General features: G+C 29.0%; 1 long non-coding RNA gene across 1 annotated transcript; it reads right to left on the reverse strand.

Annotated features, from left to right (window-relative positions):
- Nucleotides 1-73: 73 nt before the first annotated feature.
- LOC119683317 lies at nt 74-1,688 on the reverse strand. Its single transcript, XR_005252644.1, has 2 exons — nt 1,520-1,688; nt 74-159 (listed from the first exon to the last, which is right to left on the reverse strand). It is a non-coding gene; the product is annotated as an uncharacterized LOC119683317 (long non-coding RNA).
- Nucleotides 1,689-14,573: the final 12,885 nt, after the last annotated feature.

Consider the following 14,573-nt stretch of genomic DNA (forward strand, 5'->3'; position numbering starts at 1 on the left):
TTAACACTCCGCTGCCACCATTTTTGTTAAGTTTTTATTTTTCGTTAGGTTTTTATATTTCGTCAGGTTTTTATTTTTGTTTTAATGTTTTTGGATAAATCATAAATCAGGCCCGAATCAAAGATTACCGCAACTCTTCTATAAATAAACTGCTTTTTCCTTGAAAAAAACAAAAACGATCATTTTATTTTCTGCTAAAGTAATATAGAATTATAAAACAGATATATAACAGACTACAGCTACCCACGTATAAAAAATTATTCATATTTATAACTAATTAAAAAAAAATATGTAGACAAAACGGAGTTGTATGTTAACCTGTGTTCAGACAAGACATTTATTTTCTATTATTTATATTACGAGTAGTAGTAAAAAGTTATGCTCTTCTTTTTTGATTCAAAGTACATATACATCATTGGAAGATAACTCGTACCATAACCTCTTAGCAATTATTTGAATATCAAAGTTTGCGGGGTTCAAGTTTTGGAAAAAATCACATGTTTAACTGTAACACATCACTCAATACGTCGTGAGACCAACCGGCTGCAGTCCACTCAGATGATGATCGTTTTGATTCCGAAGTGAAGTTATGGATCCATACTACGCAGGGAATATTCCTTTATACCATTCCATAAATCTATCAGTGACATATTCTGTGTTCCTGTAAATTGTATTAGGTAGCGTTATGCTTTTGATTTTGTTAAATATCTCTATCTCCATAGGTACATTTTTCTCCCAACTCCCTAGTGTTATTCCGTTGATATTCTTAATTATCATTATAGTTTTAAATTATGTTTGGATGAAGCTCGTGGTTATATACGATTGCGAATCGTTGGTTTTGTGGAGCTGTTGTAGCGAATTTTTTTGAATACAATAACGTGTCTGAAATATATTTATCAATATCCACTACAAGGTTTTTTTAGTAGTTTTTCTTGAAAACTGTTTCCCAATGTTTCAATCACATTCAATTTTGAGTTTTTAACAATTTTTTCACATACGGCTTTTAATGGGAATAATTTTTATGTAGAAGCACATAAATTTAACTGCGGTTAAAGAATTTTTGTCGTTTATATGTAGTGAACCACTCTATTGCAATCAATTGCCAGAAAATGTTTGGGTTTTATTCATATTTGTATCAGTTCTTTTTACAATCTACTAAATTTAGTCTTAGCTAAGGATTGATGCAGCCATCGAAACAAATGAGAATCAGATAATGAATTTCAAGATTATGCAATGGATGGGTCAAAACTTTCGGATCAACTTTATTCGATCCCAATAATGTTACTACTTCTTTTAATAATACATTGTCAACTCTGAACATAACATATACAATTTTTTAAATGTGATCGTTAAATTGTATATTTTTAATGACATATCTTTGAATTTCATACGAGCACCTTTTCAGTTTTATATTATAAATCTTGTTCTATATATCATGTATATCGTGCTGTCTTCTCATATATTTTATATAAAAGTATTTAAAAATATTTAAATAGAAACAAAATGGTTAAATACTTACATTTTCATATATTTTTCATTGCTAAACACACTTGGGTTTGGTATTAAGTGATTAGTGGAAGATGTCTGGTGTTGTTTTTCTTCTTATCACATCATTAGCTGAAGATTTATACAAACCGCTCAAGCAGATAGCTCAAGCCATACACAGCAATTAACAATGGGTTGTTCAAGACGTTACCACTAATGATTTTACACACTTGGTACAATTACGAAGTATGAAATTCTTTGTGATAATTTTACTGATTTTCGAACTTTCTTGGAAAGGAAAACTGTTTGAGCACTAAGTATGGTGTTGAGACTTCCCACTGGATGCACTGGAAGATACTTCTTTACTTCTGCTTTCTGCACGTCAGATACTTTGGAATTTAAGTTACATGGTTCTGGAGAAGTTACATTTTTGTTAGAAGGATTCACTGTATATATCGGCAAAATTGTTTCTTTTTGTATTGGTCCTCTTAAACCTGCATTAAGTATTTGCAGTAGCATAAAGCATTTCTCTTTTGACAGGCGCCGAGGAAAATATTTAGGATGCATATTCGCATCCCGATACCAGCGACGGCGCTTCATTTTAGAAACTCAAAAGGTAAAGCACTAAAACAATTATAGCCGAAATGATGAAAAGTTTAGGATGTTCCGCCAAGAAAAAAATTTCTAAGAGTAATTTTTGAAACAAATATGTATTATAAAAATTTAAAACTAAATAAAGTATTCAATCGAGTTTGTCAGAAAATTTGAGTTATTCCTGATGACTTTGTTAAAAATAAAATTAATTGATTGAATAAAAAAATCGAATGTGCACCTTTGTCGGATTAGAGTGTTTCTCCAAGTCCGATTTCTTTAATAAAAGATAGTATAGCGTTTATCTTTCTTAGTCCTGAATCCTTATGTTCCATAAAATACCCTCTTAGGTGTTTTTTCCGCTTGCGCATCAGTGGCAGGCACTTCTCTAGCACATGGTATGCGGTTTCTCTCGCTTCTCTACAGTATCTGCAGTCTGAGTTGGATTGGATTCCTACCTTTGTTAGGTGAATATGCAATCTGCAGTGACCGTATAATATTCCCGTAACAATTCTTATGTTATTCTTTGTTTGTTCTTTGCAATCCTTAAAGCGTTTAGGAAATAGAGTTCTCTTTCCTTTTCCTCTGCGTTGTTCATAAGAAAGGATAGAGTTCCTTTGCTTAGACCACAGATAGGATCTGGGCCTATCATTATTGAAGCTACGCTTCTTCTTGCGAGTTTGTCTGCTTGAAAGATCGTTACATGTTTACACTAACGCAATTAATAATAAGGCTCTATATCTGTAAGTGTAAACACTTAGTTATTTGAATGATGGTAAATATTAAATAATAGTATTGTTTCGCATCATTATCTTATTGTATCTAAATGATGTTTAAATTATATTAAATATGAATATGTTATATATAAAAAAATGTTAAATATTATATTAATTTTATGTTTGCAAAAAATTTACATTTTGTGATTATTTTACACCATATCGAGACCTTATTATTTTAAGTTGAAAATTTATTCATGGCTCGCGTTCTCCGGTGTCAAATTTGATTATACAAAGTTAATCAAGTTAACAAATCAATCAAGCACGAATTTATATCGAAATGCACAGCCATTCAAACAGAAGCAGAATACATAGGCGAAAAAGTATCCATGGCTGAGTGTATATATCCGAATATCTAAACACAATGTAACAACCCCACAGTAAAAAAACATACATATAACGCATACGCAAACAATATCGGGTTTTCAATTAAATATTTAATTTTTGGTTACCCTAAAAAGTTTTATAATATTTTTAATTACAAAATTCAACCCACACATACACATACACTCACTTCACTTGCGTTTTAAAATTATCTGCAGGATACGCCGCATATGCCGACAACACCCCGCTCCTTGCGGTTGCGGTTTGCGGTTGCGATTTATGTGGTAATATTTAAAATAAACACAAATGCGCGCAACACGCATTTAAGGACATGTTAAGGACACTTTTTGTTATTAGTTGAATTTTGTTGCTTTTGCTGCTTTTGTGTTTCTGTATTTCTGTTTGCAGTTGTTAAATATTTACTGAAATGTTTAAATAAATTCCCAACTTGTTGTTTTTATTTACGCTCCACGCTTAATATTTATCTATAGTGTTGACAGTGTTTTGTATCTCATTTTCATGTCAAAAATCGTTAGCTTTTAATTATGTGTGCTGTGTCATGGGTTTTGTTTACTATTGAAATGGGCTTCACAGTAGAAATCCTGTTCATCGAGACATGAATATATGAAGCTATGAAGTCTATTAATGAGTGGTAAGAAATGTTCAAGGTTACTACTATATTTATTTATAATTAAAATACAAGTAAAACAGTATTAAACAGTTCTCTTTATTTGGTACTGTATGTCATAAAATAAACTTCGAAGAAAAGTCTATCCTTTAAAAAGAAAAACTTGAAATAAAGGCAAGAAAATAATGAATAGCTCTCTTTACCAAAGTAAAACGCACGCTTTCGAATTCTAGTACAGACTAACTTTATTACCATATAAAATAACAAAAGCTTACATACTAAACATTTTGTGTAATATAACTCATATTGTGTAATATACACTTTAACATATAACACTATAAATATATATATTAATTATAAACATAAGGTCAGTAATTCATATATATTCGATGATGAAATAATGGTATCCTTTGATGTAGTATCCTTATTTCCGAATATACCTGTTGAACTAGCCATTAAAATTTTGGAAAATAAGTGGAATATAATCAAGACATTCACTAAGATTACAAAATCACTTTTCTTCGAAATTTTAAATTTCTGTCTTAAAGAAAATAATTACTTCATGCTAGACAACAAAATTTATAAACAACGTAAAGGCATACCAATGGGCTCACCGTTATCACCCATTATAGCAGATATCGTGATGGAAGAATTATTGGAAAAGTGTATGGATGACCAGGAATATAAACCAAGATTGTTAACGAAGTATGTAGATGATATCTTCGCGATAATACGCAAAAATAAAATAACTCAAATACTTCAAATTTTGAATTCTTTTCACACAAATTTAAAATTCACCATAGAAGAAGAAAAGAATAACAGGCTTCCTTATTTAGATGTTGAATTAATTAGACATAATAACCAAATTCACTTTCAATGGTATAAAAAGTCTTCAGCGTCAGGAAGATTAATTAACTACAATTGTATTTATTGTATGATTTTTCTGTATAATCCGCTATAAAAATGGAATATCCTATATTTTGTGTAGTTTTCCCTGAAGATTACTATCGAAGATAGTCGAAATATCGGAAATAAAGTATAAACGATTTTTAAATATAAATAATAAGTTAGTGTCTTTTTATTTATATTTAAATTTGACCAATTAGCCCGATAACAAATTATTATAATAATAATTTTTGGTCACAAATAAAAGTATTTTATATTAATTATATATATAAGAAATAGATATATAAAATTTTATTTTAAAAATGGAAGTTTTATGATAATTGTATCTACAGTGATTGAAGTGTTACCTATTCAACCGACCATATCTTTTTTGTGTGAAATTATTCTTTTTGATTGAAATAACAAAAATTTGTGGAAATAAACAAAATTTCAGAATCCATTCATTCTAGATCGATGTGACCACTATGACCTTCAAACGGTTAAAAAATGAGTTGCATTCTTCACGAATATGATATACCGGTATTTTGACCTATTTCTGAACAATGGCTTTCTTTAGCGCATCACTACTGACATATTTTTTAGTTCTGCCATAGCTCTCCAAAATGGCCCAGATGAAATTCAATTTTATGAGTTCATAGTTAAAATTGTGCACGGTGTTTTACTTCCATTTACTTCCAACATCCATTGTAAAAGTGTGTCTTGTTTTAAGTATTGAATCATAATAGTATTGATGACAAGCAAGTTTGATGACAAAACATAGTTTTGTCATGATGCTGTCTGGTTTCATCACACAATGGTACAGAATGAAGTAATGTGGCGTCATGGCGTTATCAGACTGAATTCTTAACATGTGACCGAGACTTTTATACTCAGTTGTAAATATACGCTTTGTTGTGCTTTGCTGGAAACCCTGTCATTTTGAAATCTGATCATGGGGCTTACAAGAAATGTGTTAACCTTTATGATTCATTGGATGAAAACTTTACTGTAGAACTAGAACTTTTGGTTAAAATTCCAAATGGAAATTGATTTATAGATAAAATGCTTCACTACGCGTGATTTTCGAAAGAAAATCAAGCAAAAGGTTCTATCTCAAAACTTTAACAAAACTAAAAAAAACTTTAATTCTAAAAGAAAAAGTTTGTTATTATGAGAATAACAGACTACATATTGTATTTTATATGACTGCTTAGAACTGCTCAGATTTAGTGTTGAAAGAGAATATTAAGACAATAACTTTTGATATCATTGCAAATGCAAGAAACGTTCTTATTCATCAATAAGTATACAAAATATCTATTATTTGTTTAATAAGATGTTAAGGTACAAATATACTTTTTAGTTCATAGATCTTATCTATTTGATTCCGTCTCTGGAATGTATTAACATTTGGCAATACAATCAAAAACTAATAAATACTTATTAATATATTACTTTGACCGCAGAACTTTGAAATCAAATTGTGTTTATAATATAAACATATTTAATTTACTAATATGATTGCCAATATGATTACTTATTATACTCTGCATTATTTATTTTAAAAATCTATTCTATACTTTATATTCTGTATACTGTACCCAAACTGAAATCGGGGATATAGTAAAGTTGCTTACTGGTATAAGTACTAGAGAGACATATAAACATTCTCGGTAAAGAGCCGAAATTTCAACATTAGTTAATAAATTAAATTTTTAATTTTGAGCTGCGTATTAATTAAGCGGTTTCAAAAATATTGGACTGAACAAGCCAGCAAAAAATACAAAAAATGCCTTTTTTTTTAAACATATCACAAAAGAGCGACCGCTTATTTTAAAAATAATATATGAAACAACAATACCTCTCGCTTATTTAATTCATTTTTTTTGAAACCGCTTAAGATACAATTTAACTTATTTACTTTTTGATTTTTCTTATAAAAATTTATAATTATAATATTGTACTATAATTATAATATATTATAATGTGAACAGCAGTTAATGCTTCGTATTTATTTTTATTTAGATTAAGCTGTATCTACAATTAGTTAACTCTATTTATGCTTAAGAAATTTACCACGTGTTACTAATATTACTACTATTTAAAAAAATATATCTGAATTTGGTATTATTATTTACAAACTGTGAATAAATGCTGACTTTTTACAATGTTGCAGTTTTCCATTTCTGCAATTCGACATCGCAAATCTTACTGAAGCAACTCCTGCGTTACATTTTATTTTATTCCGTTCGCGGCATGCGTTGCAACAAAAGTTTTCAATTTCAGGAGAAGGAGTTGAACTTGCATTTTCGAAAAACATGCCACAAAATGTGTAACACTTAAAGGATATCTTCCTTTTGCAATGTTGCCAAAACAATTGTCATGGCAAATTGAACGCAAAATTGTATAAACGCCGAAAAGTATGCAATGCTTATTGTGCCAAAGTTATATGCGCTAACACAAGCTCACAAAAGTTGAGCTGGCGATATGCAATAAAGCCAATTTATCATTTGTGGTTTTTGACAAAATTGTCAAATGCGCGGGGTGTGTTGGGGTGAGCATAAATTGTTAAGTTGAAAATTGTCTAACAAAGGTGATAAATGATGTGCAGCGCTTGGTATGGGATAGTTGAACGTACTGCGGCCGAAGTTGGAAAGCCATGTCAGCGGTATTGGCACTTTTTAATCTTTTAGCTTGAAATAGGAAAAATTTGAAATATAAACGAAAACTCTTGCAATACCAAAAAAACAGAGTCACAAAACTTTTTGGGACTTTTTTTAATTAAATTTGATGTATGAGGCTATGATGAAGCTGGACGTGCTTTAAGGGTAGCAACAAAAATTTGTCTAAACAGATTGTAAGCTTCTAGTAGAAGCAGATGATTCACCCACATTAAGATAAAAACATAAATGTTTAAAATTATGGATATTGTATACAGTTTTTTTAACTCTAAGTTTTCTAATTATGCAATACATACTCATATTGAAACTTACTACGTACTGTAGATGAAAACACGAGGGCGGTTTGATAAGTCAGTGACTTTTTGAATAAAACATATTTTTTTCTGCAAATAAACATTTTATTTTTGTACTTAATCAGCTTTTAGCTCACTACATTTAGTACAGCGTTTTTCTAATTTTCTAATTCCCTACAAATAATAGGTATTCTCAAAGCTTTCAAAATACGCGTTTGTTTCGGTAATGACTTCTTCATTCGACACAAATCTCTTACCGCCCAGCCATTTCTTTAGGTTTGGAAACAGAAAATAGTCCCAGTGGTCTAAATCTGGAGACTATGCTTAATCAACACATGAAATTCACTTTTTTCCATTTTCGAAAAAATTCACGAGGTTGTCTGCTTTGAACGGCTATCAAACACCAACTGAATGACATAGCTTGCTCAAAATTAGAAAGTTGCCCACTGGTAGATTACAGCTGACGGCAGCACTGTTGCATTTGGAGTAACTGCGCGGAGAATTCAAAAAGTCACTGACTTATCAAACCGCCCTCGTATATCAATATATTATGTCAATGGTTTATGATTATTTAGTTTTTTTTTGTTTTAGTTTAGTTATATCTTTTTAGCTATTAGTTTGATATTAATGTCATTTATTATGGGATCGGCTTTATTATTGATTTTTGAAAAGATTTTTTTTTATCACTTAATAGTTATCCTTCTAATATCATTACTTATAACAAATATTAAAGTTTTTATATCAATTTTTACTTTTATTTTTTTCTTGTTAAAGCAAACATATTTGCATGTGTTTTGTTGATTTAAATATTATTTTTGTTTCCGTACATCAATGCGCTGTCAATTTTAGAAACGTCGTTAAATTTTGCTGTTCATTTTTGTCGGAGACAAAAGCTATTAAGGAAATTAAAAATTCATGAAGTTGAAGTGAAGTTCGCAAAATATTGTTTCTGTCTAGTTTTTTTTTTGCATTATTAGAAGTTAACCACTTTCTTCCTTAAGTAATTAGTTTCAAAGTGTTTACTAATAACGATGAGTTTTAAAATATTATTAAAATTTTAACGCCATTATAATACTATAGTTTAAATTATTGTTGGTATATTATACAAGTATTAAGAATCAAAAAATCAACTAGGAAATGTTTGTCATATATAATGAATTAACAAAAATAAGATAATTTTAGCTTTGATTTAGCTTAAATATCTTTTTCATAAATCAATTGACAGTATATACAATATATTGACAATATGTTAAGAGGATTGGTATTAGAAAATTTTATCCAAGCAACTATACAAATCAACCATATTATAAAATTATAAAATATCCACAAATACTTCTATTACGGTTTAAGAAAGAATTAATTTTAAAATGTAACAGGATCCGAAGAAAAATTTGTTTCCGGCTCGTTAGGTTTTACGACAATTATATCCAAGTTTATAAATTCAATTTTATGAAGTGTTATATATTAAATTATTAATAACAATTTAATTTTGTATCTAATCTACCATTTAGTACATAATATAATCTAATCCTGGCCGACCCACAGTAACCATTACGTAAATAAGTTCGGAACGAAAAATGTGCTAATACAAGTGAAATAAGCGTGGATTTGGTCAAACGACTCCCAAACTTAAGAGGAACGTTGGAATCAATTGAGTAAAATTCTGAAGGCTTTACACAAGTAGTAATGAAATGAGAACTGCAGGAATGTCTTCACATATATTATCAATATGTGATGTAGATGGATTTAGATTTAAAAGTAAATCATTTCATGTCTAATGTTTAAAATAATGAAATAGTTGCTTGGATCATGTAGAGACTACTGGATATTATTATTCCCGTTCTATCAACTATTAAATATTTCTTCATTGGATAGAATAACTTATTTGAAAATGCTAAATTTAACGGACATACCAGGATACAATTGTATATTTATTTATTTACTTTTATTTCCCTTTATATATACAACTACCAAAAGGAAGCAATTATAACATTGTAACAGAGACGACCGTGATGTCGGGAATCTGAAATGACTAACTTTTATCCATTATCTTAAACCAATATATGAGACTATTCATTAAAGAACAATTTTAAATGGAAAAAAAATTAACAATACAAAAAGTATATCAGAAAAAATAACAGTTTTTGTATGGTTTAGTGAAAACCAATTAGTACAACTAAATATGTGCTATCTAATCCAATTTATCTAATTTATATTTAATATATAAATATTCAAAACAGCTTCAGAAAATTTTAATATAATAATTTTTGCAGTGGTGACAGTTTTGCTGAAGAGGGAAAAAGTGAGTTTCATCTTACATATCAATGCGCGTCTTATGCCGGTCGCAGTATCTTTCAAACCCTTTTTCTTATCGACTTATTCTTACCGGCTCGGTTTACTCGGTTTAATTAGCGATCGCATTCGAGCTTAAAAGATAGTAGCAGATATCGATAGGCCGTACATCATAAAAATCAGATATTGATAAAACCGTTCGTACATTAAACGAATGCAGTCTATCACAAAAGCAAGTAAGATCTTTAAGAAAAAATAGAGATCTACGAAAAGACTTTTTCTCCGTTCTGGACTTCTGTTTTCCGTTATATTTCTGTAAGATACTCTTAGACAGAATTATGCAAAAGTGTAGGAACTAAGAACCATTAAATAATAAGTCAGCTTTTCTTTACCTCTAGTTGAAAAAGCGACTATATGGCAACAATTCTTCTGAGATGCATTTTACAGTTTCTACAGCTATGGACGTTTGGAGCAGAAAATGAAAAATAAATATTATCCATAAATAAAATTAATTTTGTTTTTTTAATTTTTTTCAATCAAACTTTGATTTTTATGTAGCCCAAAAAATAATTTATAAAAAATTAACTTTCTACACACTTTCTTTACCACTATTCTAAATACTGTTAAATCCATCTTATTATTAAGATTATTACACATTTAATTGAATTTTAAGCTTGATTCTCAGAAAAATATTCTTTAATAAAAGACATTTTATAAAATAAAAAATTATAATAGACTATGAACTATAATTCCTCAGAATATCTACAATCAAACTCTTTCAGCGACATTGCAGAAACCAAAAGATGCAACGATAGCTGCAATTAAACTCATTTAGCTGAGTTTTCGGTGCCGCTGTAAGTTCGCGTGCTTTCCACATCTAAGACACCAAAACATTATTTTTGTATCTAAATTAACTAACAAATATCTTGTCAAAGTAACTGGAGTACAAATTAATTTCATTTACTTAATATGCCATTGATCAGACGATGTGCATGCATGTCGCTCCGTAATCTTGATGAATGCATAATTGTAGAAAATTCTCTTACGAGTAAAATTCGTTGCATGAGAACTGAAGACGGCCTTAAATTACGAAATACAAAATAATTTATTTTAGAAAAACAAAAACAAAAATGGAACAAAAATGAAGAGTATTTTAGTTTGATTAAATAGCTAAACCAGCATTATTCTTCATAATAGATTCACGACATAGTGTGTGTAGTAAAGGGTGATGATCGAAAAGTTGAGGAAATGTTTTGTTTGCAAATCGAATAAATATTGAATTTAAACAAATAAAGTAGAAATAAAGTTCTTATGTGGAGTTACATGACTTGTCCTCAATAATTTCAAAGCACCCTTTCTTCCATACACAATATTAAGAAATTGAGTCAGACATTAAACTAATATTACATCAATTAATTAACTAATAAGCAACAGCAAAACTTCACCACCAAAACCACAGCCAAAACAGATCTCTGACTCACCCATTCAATCGTTAAACAATTCACCCATTTACATTTACCCATTAACGCATTCTTACCAGTATTGCCTTTATCATAGTTATCGTGCCTACTATATATTGAGTTTCGTTGTAATAATAACAAATATGACCTAAATTATTCAATTCAATTTTTATTTATTTTTAATTTTTTGATTTGTTACAATTTTTCTAATTCATCTCTAACATTCTAATTTTTTCCAGAGGGGGTCCAACTCATCACATTCACATTTTGGTGCGACTATTTATTCTAATTTGACCCGCTTTTTATGTCGTAGGATTTCGTCATATTTCTGTTGGGAACGTGGTGAGTAGTGTGCGATGCGGTTCTTTTTATTATTCGCTTTTAATTGATATTAGAAAATTTATTCACTTAAATGATGGATCTCTTTTTCATTAAATTTTGACTTTAAGTGTGACCCTTATACATGCCCTTCATGCGCGCACATAAGTTTTATTCGCTATAAATTTTATGTGCTCAAATATTAACGAAAATATGAAAATATTTTAAAAAGAGGTAATAAATATTCTTTATAATAAAGCATTTAATAGGCTTATATGAAAATCGTTAACTAAAATTTAAAAACTTTAATTAAGCACTATCAATATCCTCTTTATTGTTAACAATTAAGTTTTTTATACTCATGAGTCTAAAAGCCATATAAACAAATATCTAGTACTTCTATATGAGTTAATAACAAATGAATTGTTTTTGAATATTAAAAAATTAATTAAACACTAATATTTACTCGTGTTCAGCGACAAACAGTTCAACCTATCTGACCAATTTCATGCGTACCCTTATTCTGGAGATATTAAAAGTCGTTGTGTATATATCGCTAAAAATTCAGCGGTCCAAAAAGGATGAGAAACAAAAGAAAAATTCTTCAAAAACATTTAAAAAGGTAAATGTTAAATGAATCTGAAAATTGAAGAAGGAAATACGGCTATAGTCACTGTCTTACCATATCAACGAAACGATTTTGATTTTTTTTCGTCCTTCGAATTCTTTTATTATCTTACTAAATCTATATGAATTCAAAATAGACTTTAGCAAAAAAGCAATCACTTTGATAGTGTGAGAGCGACTGCAATTTTATATTCTGCACAAATATGGGACTTAAGTCATACAGAACAACTAAAAATAATTCCATCAAACTACTTTCAATAGTAACTTTTTTTACCAGAAACAAGTTTCCTAAATAATTTTAGATCTCAAAATTGTGAAACTTTCTTTAAAACATTTGAAACAATCTTGGGACTATATTATTAAACTGATATAGTTTAGATTTTTAACTAGTGATGTAGACTTAAACTCATTAATTGAAATACACAATGTATAGTTTTATTACAAAAATCTAATATGAATAAATTGAGAGAGTGCCTACTCTAGCTTTTGATCGCTAGCTTTTGATCGCTATGATCGTCTGATTTTAATTTTAAGTAATCTTAAAATATTCGAACTCTCATTTTCAAATTGTTCCAAAGCACAGTCTGCAAAATTTCTAAACTATAAACCATCAATTAGTTTTAGTTCTTGGGTGAACTAGATTTTATGGGTTCTAAAATATAAATCATCATGTTGAATATTGGATGTAGTGCCAAAAGGAAGTGCAAGTTCTTAAGAACCACCTTTAAGTGATTATTCCTGATTTTTATTGAGACTTTGGTTCACACAAACCACTAACAATTTTAGTGGAAACATTAAGAAAAAATCACTTTAACGTTAAAAAAATATGTGGTACTGATTTAATCCTCCTGTAAAAAATTGGAAAGACAAATGCATCCTGCTAAACTGATCCTTTTTATTTAACTGGCAAAGAGTATTTACATATAACATACATAGGGTATATAAGTAATGTGACATTACAAATAAGGGCATTACAAATAACTTTTTATAATCCCTTCTTTAAGTAGTATATCTACAAGTTATAAAAACTTTTAGATTTATGTATCTATTTTATTGTGTATAGTTATGTCGTCATACAATACCTCTACTCTATTTTGTAGGTCGATCTCTTAATGTTCCATTTAGGTTATATCCGGACGTTTTTGTAGATACAAACAACATCTATTCGTTTGTTAGTGTGCGTTTTTCTATACCTATATATATTTAAAGTTAGGATAGAACGAAACTTTAGCTAATTTAGCATTGAATTAGAGTGATTATTTTTTATTACCATTATTAATTATTGTTATTATTATTCATAGTTTAATTTATATTTTGTGTATTAAATTTACCAATATTTTTCAGTTATACTAGTTTTAAAAAAAATACATAAACCATATACTGTTATGACCTATTTGATCGTCTGCCGAAAAATTGGTAGTGCATGAAAAAACTATAAGTAATAAATCTGTTGAACTCTACAATGATATTTTTTTGTGTATGGTAATGTATTTTTAAGAAAACGAGTTATATTAACCCACTTGTGCTCTGGAACATTAAAAATATTTACAATATTTTCCTCGGTAAAGTATTGTCTTTTACGAGGGGACACCTACCCACGCAATATCCTAATAATTCGATTTCTTCCATATTACACAATCAATATATGCCTGTTAGATGTTGACCAGTATGTAAATAATTAAATAGTTGAATTTATGTGAATCAAAAAAGTTGATTATTTCAATTACTTTCATTATTTTAATAATGAATTTTGTACGTACATACATATGTATGAACACTTTTCAGACAGATTTATATGTTAAGTAATTTGTTCTCTAATATATTAATTACAATACCTCTCAAATCTATTTGTAATATTTTCTACAAAATCTTATTAAGGACACCGTGAAGCTGTTAATAAAATCTGGTATTGACCGTTTCAGCCCCAAACAAACGGGAAAACAAATGATGTTGTACATGAATGAACCATTTAGCAAAGTTGTAGTTACTAATTCCATGCGACAGCAAAACAATCCACAGTAAAAAAAGTGAATTTTTCATTTGTATTATTTCATTGTTCGGAATTTACAGAACAAAAAAAAAACAAACAAATAACAGAACGAAAGATGAATAAATTGTATTAGCAACTGCCAACTATAACAACTGCTGCTCGAGTAGTTATTCGAAATCGGGTGTTAAGCTAAAACAGAAGGACCAGAAGAACAAAAATATCT

This window comes from Teleopsis dalmanni, chromosome 2 (genome assembly GCF_002237135.1).
Source record: "Teleopsis dalmanni isolate 2A chromosome 2, ASM223713v2, whole genome shotgun sequence".
Taxonomy (NCBI): Eukaryota; Metazoa; Arthropoda; class Insecta; order Diptera; family Diopsidae; genus Teleopsis; species Teleopsis dalmanni.